Source organism: Canis aureus, chromosome 5, assembly GCF_053574225.1.
Source record: "Canis aureus isolate CA01 chromosome 5, VMU_Caureus_v.1.0, whole genome shotgun sequence".
Lineage (NCBI taxonomy): Eukaryota > Metazoa > Chordata > Mammalia > Carnivora > Canidae > Canis > Canis aureus.
The window spans coordinates 25,950,431-25,963,078 of NC_135615.1; the positions used below are offsets into that span (position 1 = coordinate 25,950,431).

Below are 12,648 nucleotides of genomic sequence, written 5' to 3' on the forward strand. Positions count from 1 at the left end.
ATGCTGGAAGGTGGGCATGGAGCGGGCCCTATGCTTTCTCTATTTTATAAAATATAACCATGTCTTCAGATGACTTATGAATGCCCCTTACAAATGGAGAGCCACACAGGGGGCTTGTTCGCATCTCTGCCACCCAGAAGTAGTCGCAAAGGAAGAAGGGGACACTCAGGGGGGACCTAGCAAAGGGAAAGATCACTCACTCATGGGGCCAAAACATGAGGTCAGAGGAACATCTCCCCCTCCTAACAGCAGCATACTAGAAGAGTATCATTAAAAACATCTTTTACAGGAGCCTGGGTGGTTCAGTTGGTTAAGGGGACCGACTCCTGATTTCAGCTCAGGTCATGATCTCAGGGTCATGGGATCCAGTCCCGCTGAGGATTGGCGCTGGGTGAAGCCTGCTTGGGATTCTCGCTCTCCCTCTGACCCTCCCTGACCTTCTATCTAAGAACAAAACAAAACAAGGGACCATAAGGGAAAGGAAGGAAACTAAGTGGGGAATAATTGGAGAGGAAGACAAACCATGAGGGACTCCTGACTCTGGGAAACACACAAAGGGCTGCAGAAGGGGAGCTGGGTGGGAGCAGGGGGTAAGTGGGTGGCAGGCATTAAGGAGGGCACTTGATGAGATGAGCACTGGGTGTTACACTATAAACCGAATTTAAATGAAAAAAATAAAAACAAAAACTAAACTAAAACAGTTTCCTTCGGAGACAAGAAGGGTGGTTTTTTTTTTTTTTTTTGGAAACCTACATGTAGACCACTTTTGGGAGAAAATAAATTCCAAAATTCAAATACGTGACTTAAAGTGAACTTTCAACTAACCTGCCACTTAGAGGCCATCCAATTGTCTCGCTTTAGATAACCAAACTATAACAACCTTGCCTCTGTCTGGGCAAGGTAACCAGTGAGTATTCACTGAAGAAACGGAGGTTCTCCTAGGCAGAGGTTCAAACAGAACTTTGCCCATTTGATCATTCAGATTTGTAATGCATGATTTATACCCTCTGTGGCATCCGAACTGCCACTGCTCCCTCCACCGCATTTGATGTGTTTCTGTACCACATGCTTTGTCTCTGCTTGCACAAATGTTGCCAATAACACCGGCTCACAGAGTGACCGCAGGGAACGAAGGGCATCTTTTAGTACGTTTCAAAGAATAGCATGTTATTTATTTCACGCTGAATATTAATTAGGGAAGCCACAGAACAGCAACCAGGCTTGGGCTAGAAATCTTTCCCTTTGATTCCAAGTGGCTTCTGAGGCAGTGCTAGAGATTTTGAAAATGAAGGTATCCAGTGATGAAATTTTACTTTAGGATAAGCGGACATACTCTGCCAGAATGCAGAACTAGGCTGAAAGCCAAAATCACTAAGTAATTTCCAGTGTTTGGCTGTTTTTTAAAAACTTCCTTGAACAGTAATACCCACTCCTTTTGAGCCCGTTTTGAAAAAGTTTTAGACCGTTTGGGTGATAATAGTTGAACTTTTGGTATTTGATGACTGAGAATATACAAGAAGATAGAAAGCTATGTTGAGGCTAGTGATACATCGATGTTTTACTGATCAAAATAGCAATTATCCTGGACAAACATAAGAATACTGACACACTCACATATACTTCACATGGGAGGCTACAGTCAATGCCTGATGTGTTCAGAGATTTCAGAACTTTTGATTATATTTGCAGTCCCCTCAGGGGCCTGGGGCATAGAGACTAGAAATAATTTCTCTAAAATGGTCTTTTAAGTCCCAAGACTCCCAAGTTCTAGGACTTTTAGGAAAATATCCCCACTTTCTTTACATTTAGTTATGTTGTGAAAATGTTTATTTTAAAATTAATTGCTAAAAAAAATGAATGTAAAGAAATTCTGAACTAAATTTTAACTCTGCTTCACAAAACTATGTCAAGTCCAAAAGTGCATTTGTGGGCTTTCATGCCAGCATTCTGGGACCATCACCTTCTCTTACCTGCACCCAGGGGAGATTCCCTCCTCTTCTGCAAGGTGGGTGTAAGATTAACATGCTGCAAGGCTCAAGGCTATTTTCATGCCATGCTAACCCCTAACCAGTGAACCACAGCTGACTCAAATATAAAAACCACTCCGCTCGAAACCACACAGTCAGCGTATCCAGTGTTGAGGCACAGTGCCCGATATACAGAAGGCGTCAGCAAATATGGCTAGTCCTGTAATTGTCCCAAGCTAGTAACTCATGAAACTTAAACACTATTGAAAAAGAAGACAAGGGGGGATCCCTGGTTGGCTTAGTGGTTTGGCGCCTGCCTTTGGCCCAGGGTGCGATCCTGAAGTCCCAGGATCGAGTCTCATGTCGGGCTCCCAGCGTGGAGCCTGCTTCTCCCTCTGCCTGTGTCTCTGCCTCTCTCTATCATGAATGAATGAATGAATCAATCAATCTTCAAAAAAAAAAAAAAAAAAAAAAAAGAAAAGAAAAGAAAAGAAAAGAAAAGAAAAGAAAAAGAAGACAAGTCCAAAATGGAGTTGCTTATGCTAAGCCCCATGTCACCAAACCAAGGCCCAACTTAGTTTCGACCCTTCCAAAAAATGTAATCTTAAACCAGCCCATCAGGAACTGCTTGATCAGCCCAAGCTAGGTCATCTGCCCTACAGACACCTGCTATCCCCTAAAGGCAAGTGACTGTGCAATAACCAACCTGCTTCCTTGCCTAGAATAACTTCCTTGTTTCTGCTCCCCTCTGCCTATAGAAGTCTTTCATTTTCCATGGCTCCATGGAATGACTTTCTCTTTGCTAGATGAGATGCTGCCCAATTCATGCATCTTTGAATAAAGCCAGGAAGCTCTTAAAAATTTACTCAGTTGAATTTTGTTTTTATCAATATATACTAAATGCTAGGAAACTTCTTGCCATTGTTGTATATTGCAGGGACTTCTACAAGTTCACCATACTATTTCAAGTTCCTTGCTGCTAGTGCCATCCTTCTATTTTAAAATAAATGGATCAATATTCCTAGAAAAAGTTATCTGGAAAGACAAAATCATGAGAATGAGGTGAGGGGAAGGTTCCCCCACCCCCGCCCCGAGAAAGCCTCCCTTACAGGAAAATGCTGCAGTACGTTGAGATCAAATAGTCAAAGCTTCAGAGAGTTCCATTCACAGTAAGAGCAATCTTTGAGGCCAACGGAGTCTCACTGAGGGTGAGCATTATACTTCTAGCTTTCGAGATGTTCTGATGATTTATGATTAAAGTATTATGGCTATGATTTGGTGTATTTTAGTTTATGCATGTTAATATTCACTATGTTATAGAATATATTTATAGAACTTATATAATATTTTGTGTAACACAAAATTTATAATTCATACTATTATATATATGTGCAATATATTCCTACAAGAGTATAATTTGTAAAATACATAACACAATTATATTAAGATATGAAGTAGTATAGCACTTTAATACAGTTATTCAAAATATGCTCTTTTCATTTTTTTCCTCCGTTTTAAATTACACACTGTATTTCAGGGACATTTGCTTTCACCTCCAGTTAATGCATCTCTGATTTACAATGAGAAAACAGAATTCACCTAAAAGGGCAGCACCCAAATGGATATTTCAAAATGACAGTAATACTTGCTCAGCCTTGTGTCTTTTTTTTTTTTTTTAAGTAGAGTGGACACACAATGTTACATAGTTACAGCAGTGATTCCACAGGTTCATACATTATGCTGTGTTCACAAGTGTAGTTACCATTTTTCCTGATACATGGCTATTACAGTATTATTGATAATACTCCTTACACTGTGTCTTTTATTCCCATGATTCACTTACTCATTCCATCACTGGAAGCCTGTATCTCCCACTCCCCTTCACCCATTTTGCTCATCCCCCTACACCACCTCCTGTCTGGCAACCACTCATTTGTTTTCTGTATGTACAGGTATGATATGCCTTTTGTTTTTTCATTTGTTATTGTTTTGTTTTTATTTTTTAAAGACTTTATTTGACAGAGATCATGATAGAGAGAGAGATATCACAAATAGGGAGGAAGGGCAGAGGTAGAGGGAGAAGCAGACTCCCTGTTAAACAGGGGGCCCAATGTGGGGCTCCATCCCATGACCTGAGCTGAAGACAGGTGCTTAAACCTACTGAGCCACCCAGGTACCCCTATTGTTGTTTAAGATTCTGCTTATGAGTGAAATCACATGGTGTTTGTCTTTCTCAGTCTGATTTATATCACTTAGCATAATCCTCTCTAGGTTCATCTATGTTGTCCCAAACTGCAGGATCTCATCCCTCTTTGTGGGTGTGTAATGTTCCACTTTACACACACACACACACACGCACATGCACAAACACAACCACATGTCTTCCTTATCCATTCATCCACTGATTGACACTTAGGTTGTTTCCATATCTTAACTATTGTAAATAATGCTGCAACAAACATAGGGGTTCATGTATCTTTTCAAATTAATGTTTTTGTTCTTCTTTGGGTAAAATGGATCATATAGTATTTCTATTTTTAATTTTTTGAGGACCCTCCATACTTTTTTCCACAGGGGCTGCACCAATGTGCATTCCCACCAACAGTGCAGGAGTTTCCTTTTTGACCACATCCTCACCAACACTTGTTATTTCCCATCTTTTTTATTTTGGCCGTTTGAACCCAAAATGTCTTTCAAACTTAATGATCATATTCTGCTAACTTCAAGTGGGTAGTAAACTACTCTTGTGTATCTATCTGTGGCAGGGGCTGCCTCTTTATAGATGTTTAAGACCCAGAGGGAAGGAAGATCAGGCTCAGGAAATGACATCAGCATCATTTTTCCCCCAGCCCCTAATGTGAAATGCCACCCAGAGTTGGAGTGGTCAATGCTCAGATGTGAGGCTGCCATAGCTTTGCAGAGGCCAGTGGTCATCTAGCCTCACAGGCTGAGCACAGACATTAGCTTACATGCAGAAAACAGATGCTCAAGTCCTTAACACCATTTACTGTGATTGTGCAACCAAAATCTTCCCTTGAAGGCAAAGAAACACCTTGTCATGTGCACTTAAAAGAGGTTCTACAAGTTTCCCTTAGGGGCACCTGGGTGGCACCTGGTTGAGTGTCTGCCTTCTACTCAGGTCGGGATCCTGGGATCGAGTCCCGCACTGGGCTCCTCGCAGGGAGCCTGCTTCTCCCTCTGCCTACATCTCTGCCTTTCTCCGTGTGTCTCTAATGAAAAAATAAAATCTTAAAAAAAAAAAAAGTTTCCCTTAGATGCAGAAAATGAATAGAACTCTAGGAAAGCAAAATGGGCACTTCTTGCAAGTGCATGTTAAACAGACACTTTGATCCTGAAGAAAAGTGGCTGAAAGAAGATATGAACATGCTTTACTCTACTTTGTCCCCATCAATTCTTTCTTCTCTTTTACTTGGAAGTGTGCAAGCCAGCTCTACATGCTTGGTCAGCTTGATCCTCTGTGGAATCAGACCAATATGACATGCAGGGCCATCGCTGAGCCATGGCTGTCACCAGACCCTCTATCTGGCTGTCACTCATGGTTTTCTTTGTACAGATGTCAAAACCTGTTACTAACACGACCCCACTTACTCAGGACTTAACAGGAACAGGGATGCAGGGATTTCAGATCAGATTTCTTCCTGCCTCGGGCTCCTGGATAAAGTGCTGAGGGGATAGTGTCTGGGGTGTGAGGGAGTGGAAACAAATCCCATGCCTTTCCGTGTTCCCAGAGCCTCTGGGAAGCAAACTCCTGTTACTTTTGTCATTCTGCAGAAGGGCTCATTCCAGCACAAAGGCAGTTGAAAGAAAAATCACATGAGGCTACAGTGGAAGGAAGAAAGGACAGCTGCCTGGTCTTCAGTGGGTCTCGTACCGACAGACTGTATGAAAAGACGACGAAGAACAGCAATGAACCCCAAGAATCTGGGTTTTGATTTGAAAAATCTCTCGGGAGAAATAGCCTGTTATTTTAATTGAGATGTTATTGTGGGTAGGAGACAAATCAGGGACTGGCTGGGCTGCTCTGCATCCTCCCAGATGTTTGACTGTGGTGGGGAAGTCACCGCTGAGCCCTGGGTTTGTCATCGGCAAAATGCAGGTAATGAACTTGCCCACGGGGCTGTGCAGACGATCAAAACTAACACCCAGGAAGCCGGCTGGGCACCTTGAGGATGAGAATCGGTGCCTGACCTAGCTCGGGGCATGACCGTAAACAAAACCCTCCAAATCCAGATGGAACTTGAGAAAATTCTTGATGGTTTGGGTGAAGGGAAAACGTTTTGATTTAAATTAAAGCAGAATGAGTCTCAATAAATAAAAACATAAACAAGATTAAAGAAATTCTCTGTTGTATTTATGTGGCTTCGTGACATTACCAGGTTTTCTCCTCACAGCCATATTTCTCAACTTATCTACACACCTTTCCTCACCTCCTGTCCCAGAGATAACCAGAAACTGGCCTGTAACCTCATCATTGCCATACTGCTTGGTGAATTTGAAAGCAGTTTTTTGAAAAGTGTCACTTTTCTGAATGGTCAGCAACAATGCTGTGGACCCCTCGCTTAGGGGACATCCATCCCTCCATCCTCCTTCACACAACACCCCCAGGTCTTCCATGGTATGAGTCCCCTTCCTCTGTCTCCTTCAGGCCCTGATCTTCCACTTAAGAACCAAAATTATTGGTCATCCCAGAGGCCGGGGAGCAGATTTCCTCTCACTTTCTACTTTCCCCTGTCTGATTTCCCACTCGTGTGAGATTTTAATAACTAGAGATCTTACACCCAACTAAATGTAAATGAATTGCAATGTTAAATTTCCAGCCCAGAAATCTCTTTGAGGTCCAGTCCCACATTCCTGACTGCCTACTTGAGACCTCATCTTGGACACTTAAAAAATCACCTCCAATGCAGCAATCTTCCTTTGAAATGCAAGTGTGATAGGTCAGTCCTGCGTTTAAACCTTGTATTGGCTTCCCTTGCTCTTCAGATGAAGACAAAAATCCTCAACAGTCCCACAAACCACATGTCAGGTGCTCTGACTCCTGTCTCCAGGCTCATTTCAATCTGCTCTTCCTGCCCTCTGTACTGCGGTCCTACAAGCCTGCATTTAGTTCCTGAAATAAAACACACTTCCCCTACCTCAGGGCTTTGGTATGTGCTGTTCCCTCTTAATTTCCCTTCCCTCGCATTTTGCCTGCTGAACCCTCTATATTCCAAGAAAGTGGTCATCACCATTTACCATCTGTTTGCAATAAGCCCTTTAATTTTTTAAAAACTTTTTTTGGAGTGAACTTATTGAATAACTTGCAAACGAATAAAGGGAGAGCGGGAAAGCTTTATTAGAAATGTTAGTAAGAATTTAGGGGCACCTGGGTGGCTCAGTCAGTTAAGCATCTGATTCTTGATTTTGGCTCAGATCGTAATCTCAGGGTGCTGAGATTGAGCCCTGTATTCGGCTCCTTGCTGAGCATGGAGCCTGCTTGAGATTCTCTCCCTCTCTACCACTCTGTGCTCTCTTTCTCTCTCTCAAAATAAATAAATAAATAAATAATAATAAAACTATCTTATTTTTTTAAAAAATTTTAAAAGATTTTATTTATTCATGAGAGACACACAGAGAGAAGCAGAGACATAGGCAGAGGGAGAAGCAGGCTCCACGCAGGAAGCCCTATGTGGGACTCGATGACGGGACCCCGGGATCACACCCTGAGCCAAAGGCCGACGCTCAACTGCTGAGCCACCCAGATGCCCCAAAATAAAACTATTTTAAAAAAGGAAATGTAAGAATTTAAAAAGCAAACTCAAAGTTCTATTCTCTTTTCCTGACTGTGAAGGTCCAGACATCCTAATTGCCTAAAGGCAGCTTCCTTTGAATGCAACTGGCTTCCCATCCATAGTCTTCAGTGAGCCTGGAACGTTGCAATGTTAAATTTCCAGCCCACAAACATTGATTGCAGTTTCTAGTATGCATCTCTAGTGAGTTCTACTTTGTTATTACTTCTGATTCTTCTTACACTTGGCTTCAAACACAGTATCTCTGAACATTTTGAAGGCTCATAATTCTGCTGATAAGAGCACATTTTCTTGACTTAACTACACGACATTTTCCTTTTTAGATTTAGTCACACCACCACTACTGAGAATGACAGGCTAATGGTCTCATTTTCCATTTCTACACCATCTGTTTCTTCTAACCACCTTTGCGTACATGCCACATTTGTCTACTCATGAAGCATATGAAGAAAAATTTTGGTGCATAAATATCTTCAAAGCTGAGAGAAGAATATGGTCACACAACATTTTAGCAAAGTGGGATGGTCTAGGTTTTTGTTGCAAAATGCAGGACAAAGTACTGTCTATTGGATTGATTAATCTGATAAGAAAACCGTATTTCCTATTTGTCCTTTGAAATGTGTCATTGGCTCACTGATTCCTGAGTTGGGGAAAATTCCCCTAGGACAGATATCTCTGTCTGAAGAATCAGTCTGAGATTTCACCAACATAGTCGAGAGAGCTTCTATAGGTCTTTTACATTTACCTCTGAATCATGTAATCATCATGAGACGACTTACCCCATCAATTTTCTTTGCCATCATTGGAGAAAACATAAAATTCTGAAAGTTCATTTATGTTCAATTAAATACATATTTTTTAAAAAAATAGGTACAAAGATGAAGTCTCTCAACTTCTTTTATACTTTCTTGAAAGATGATGCAAAACTGCAGTAATGCAGTAAGAAACTCAAGAACAATAATGAACATTTATTTCATTCAAAGAATCCCATCATTTTTTGCATTTCCTACTATGTCAGTGTGGGTTTTTTGTTTTTGTTTTGCATGGTTGGGAACTGATGAGTAAGGATGCACTCAGATGCAAAATGCTTCAAGATATACGAAAGAGAAGATCACTCTGATCCTACAATGTATCTGAGATTTGTTAAAGAGTCCAGCAGAATCATATAGTAAGATAGAATCCTGTTTTCTGCTTTGGAAGAAATAAGCAGATTTTTCTCTTTGTTCCCTGAAAGACCTCTACAGAGAGCTAAAACTTTATAAAACAGCAATCTGTAAAAACAGTTAAGACTCCTGGAAAAAGAAATTCCAAAACCAATAATGGGATGCAATGGACTCTGAGGCTAAACTGACAGTTAAAGGCCCTACTCATATTGGGATCCCTGGGTGGCGCAGCGGTTTAGCGCCTGCCTTTGGCCCAGGGCGCGATCCTGGAGACCCAGGATCGAATCCCACGTCGGGCTCCCGGTGCACGGAGCCTGCTTCTCCCTCTGCCTGTGTCTCTGCCTCTCTCTCTCTCACTGTGTGCCTATCATAAATAAAAAATAAAATAAAATAAAAAGAAAAGAAAAAATAAATAAAATCAGTATTGTTGCTGTTATCTTCAGGGAAGGTTTTCTGGATCTCCCTAACTACGTCACCTTCCGTGCTGTGTATTTCCCTATCATTTTCCTCTTTCAGAGCACTAAGCGCAGGTCCGATTTGACATTTATTGGTCAGACCAGTGTATTTATTCAGTGCTTGCTCTTTCACAAAACCACCAAGATTAGGAGGACAGAGACTCTGTGATCTCACTCTCCGGTGTGATCTCAGCACCTGCCGCCAAGCATGGCACACAGTAGGTTCTCAATAGGTATCTTGGGGAAGTGAGTCCAAACTCAGTTCTGTTTTTACCTCCCCACGATGTGAAATAACTGTAATTGCCCATTATTGTTTCAAAATTCCTCTCTTTAAGATTATTTATTTTCTTTCTCCCTTCATCCCACCCCCGACTGCATGATCATTGACAACAGGAAAGGAAATGAGCCCTAAGTCCCTACTGGGGTCAAGTGATTTACATTTATTGGTTTTTAAAGTCTCAAGATCTTGCAGAGTGAACATCATGCTATTCTCATTGTTCGGATGGGAAACTGGTGTCCAGAAGGTTAAGTCACTTGCCCAGGGTCCTGGAACCAATGGACAGGAAAAGAGAGATTCAAATTCCTGCCTGATGTGACTCCAATCTGTGTTCTCTCCATTCCATCCACTGAAACATACACTCGGAAAGTGTGTTCCATCTCTTCCATGGGGATCCACACCATGGAGTTTCTGGCTTGGGAGACAACGGGTACTAGGAGGTATTGTCTTGAGAGCTAGGATTCAATTTAAATCAGTATTTGGATTCAGTTTAGCCGCGTGGGTTGTTTTAACATTTTCTGCAAGGCTCGTCCTCTCCTTGTCTTCTGTGTGGGATCTTATTTAAAAGTGGAATACATGCCACGCAAGCACTGAGCATCTTTATCCTTCTTGGAAAACAGAAAGTCAGCTCCAATGTATTCGGAATGGCAATGCACTATGGAGACGTTACATATCTGTGTGAGTTTTCCCCAGCAAATTTAGGAAGTTCCCCAATGAGGGATTTGACTTTTACCAGCACCTCAAAAAATATATTTCCACTGGCTACCATAATACTTGTTTCCATAAACATAATGGCTTAAAGTAAGCCCCATGTTTTTAAATCTGTCAAGAGATGTGCACATTTACGCACCTGTGTAAGAGGTTCTAATAGCTCCCTCCTTAGAACTGACTTCACCCCATACATTTCTATTAGATGCTTAGGTTCCTCCTTTCAAAACGAAAAGGCAAATTCATGAGATGACATCCTTACTAGCCATAAAAAGGTTAGAGTGGCATTAAGTGACTAATAACTGGATGTAGAAGGGAATTGGGAATGAAGTGAAGTCGCAAATTCCACTCCCTTGCTATAATCTCTACCTGTGGGCAGGAGTATCTATCACACCATGTGATGGGTACTGCACACCCCAGGGGAATGTCACCCTGACTCTGCTATTTATTACCCAGCAACACACACACACCTGTGGTCTCGATGAGGAGAGGTCCTAGCATTAGCTCGAGTTCTTTGTTCACTGCACATATGCACGTCTCAGTAACCGCCCCCCCCTTGGGCACACAGGACACTAGGTTATAATTGGGAGATTACAATCTGATATGACCCCACAGATGACTCTAAACTGTGCCCCTTCCTCACCCCTGGAAGACACATGTTGATTCATAAGGTATAGGCCAGGTACACCTCCTCCCCAGGCTGGCCTTCAATCTTGCTTGAGTCAGCCAGGTCCGGGGAAGGTAAGGGCGAGGTGAAAACACCAGTTGCTCCTCAAGAGGTCTGTGGATGACCTAGGGCAGGGAGGGCATGAGTGTTTTTACCCCTGGGGTCAAGTGCCAGGAATCTACAGACACACTTCCTGGGGGTGAATAGTCCATCTGCCACTCATGCGGCCCAAGGTCCTTGGGTAAGTCCTTTGTACCCACCAGGTCTCAGTTTCCTTACCTGTGATATGGAAATGACCATATCTGTTGCTTACACTTGTAAGGATCATCGGGCTTCATCCACATATGGTGGAACGGCAGCCTGCCCAATGCAGCAAGCATTAGCTTGTCATGGACATGAAAATTAAGATGGAGCCCATGTTCCCAGAAAAGAAATGAAATTTAAGATAAAAAAAAAAAAGTAGTTCCCAAACATCTGATGGGTGTGGAGACACAGAGTGAGGCCAGATTGGTCATCCTCTGCTCAAATACTTCAGGCTTTCTGCGTCACTTGGAGTAAAGCTGGAGTCCTTCCAAGGCCATCCAGGCCCTCTGGAGTCTCGACTATCTTCACCTCTGGGACTTCATCTATTACTAGCTCTCCCCCTCCCCCCGCCCCGCCTTACTCTCCCTCCAACCTTCCAGGCACAGTCCCAGCATTTCCCCTCCATTGCTTGCCCCACCTGACCACCTGGTGAAAACCCCTCATCCCTTTCCTGTTTGAGTCCCCTTACCTCCCCTCTGATGAAGCCCACCTTGACACTGTTTGAGACCACGAGCCTTCCCCCAGCATAACTGCCACCCCCAATTTCCCCTACTCTGCTCTATGTTCCCCTATAGCACCTGCCACTTCCTCGTGCAAGTTACTGGTTGTATCTATTGCTGCCTGTCTGCTATCTCCCCACTGGACTGCAAGCTCCCAAAGGGACAGGGCCTTTGTTTGTTTTGCTCACTGAGGCTCCATAAATAGTTGGGGAACTTGATATTTTAGATGGCCTTTGAAGTTTTTCTCTACTGATCTGAAGAAGAAAACCTCACCCCTGTCCTCTTCCCATCTTGGATCAAATGATCCAGGAGATCCCTAACCATCACAACAGATCCTGTGCTGGGAAGGAAAGGAATTAGCATCAAATTTATTTCTACCCATCTCTTCCCAACAGAAATCTGAGGTAGCTTCAGTAAGGAAGCGCCCTTCGGCAATAAAGGAATTTACAGTCAGATTTCCTGGAAGACACCCGAAGGGAACACAATAATTGTGTGTGTGTGTGTGTGTGTGTGTATGTGTGTCCTGCAAAAGCAATCACTGATGAAGAAATACACACTTGCATACACAGTAGAGTATCAACTTCCAAGACAGGTACAGATGCTCTGGTAATAGGAATGGCTGTCAAATTCGTGACTCCCCCCATATCCCAGCACACGCTGGCTGTCTCCAAAGAGCCTTCTCGAACAGAAGGTGTGGTTTCTAAGGGAGGAACAGAAAACCAACCTGAAACTATAGAAACTGTTCAAACTTGTCCATTTTTTTTTTTACTACCAACGTGCTTCGTGCTAATAAAGATG

General features: G+C 42.6%; 1 protein-coding gene and 1 long non-coding RNA gene across 15 annotated transcripts in view; one reads left to right on the plus strand and one right to left on the minus strand.

Annotated features, from left to right (window-relative positions):
• The window catches only part of LOC144313863 (uncharacterized), a 28,220-nt gene extending 21,910 nt beyond the window's left edge, over positions 1–6,310 (plus strand). For all 3 annotated transcript variants that reach the window (XR_013379485.1, XR_013379484.1, XR_013379486.1), the window contains one exon: positions 5,760–6,310. This is a non-coding gene — a long non-coding RNA (uncharacterized LOC144313863). The remainder of the gene's footprint in view (positions 1–5,759) is intronic.
• CELF2 (CUGBP Elav-like family member 2) overlaps positions 1–12,648 on the minus strand; it is an 814,981-nt gene that overhangs the window by 252,391 nt on the left and 549,942 nt on the right. The gene's annotated exons all lie outside the window — the stretch shown is intronic.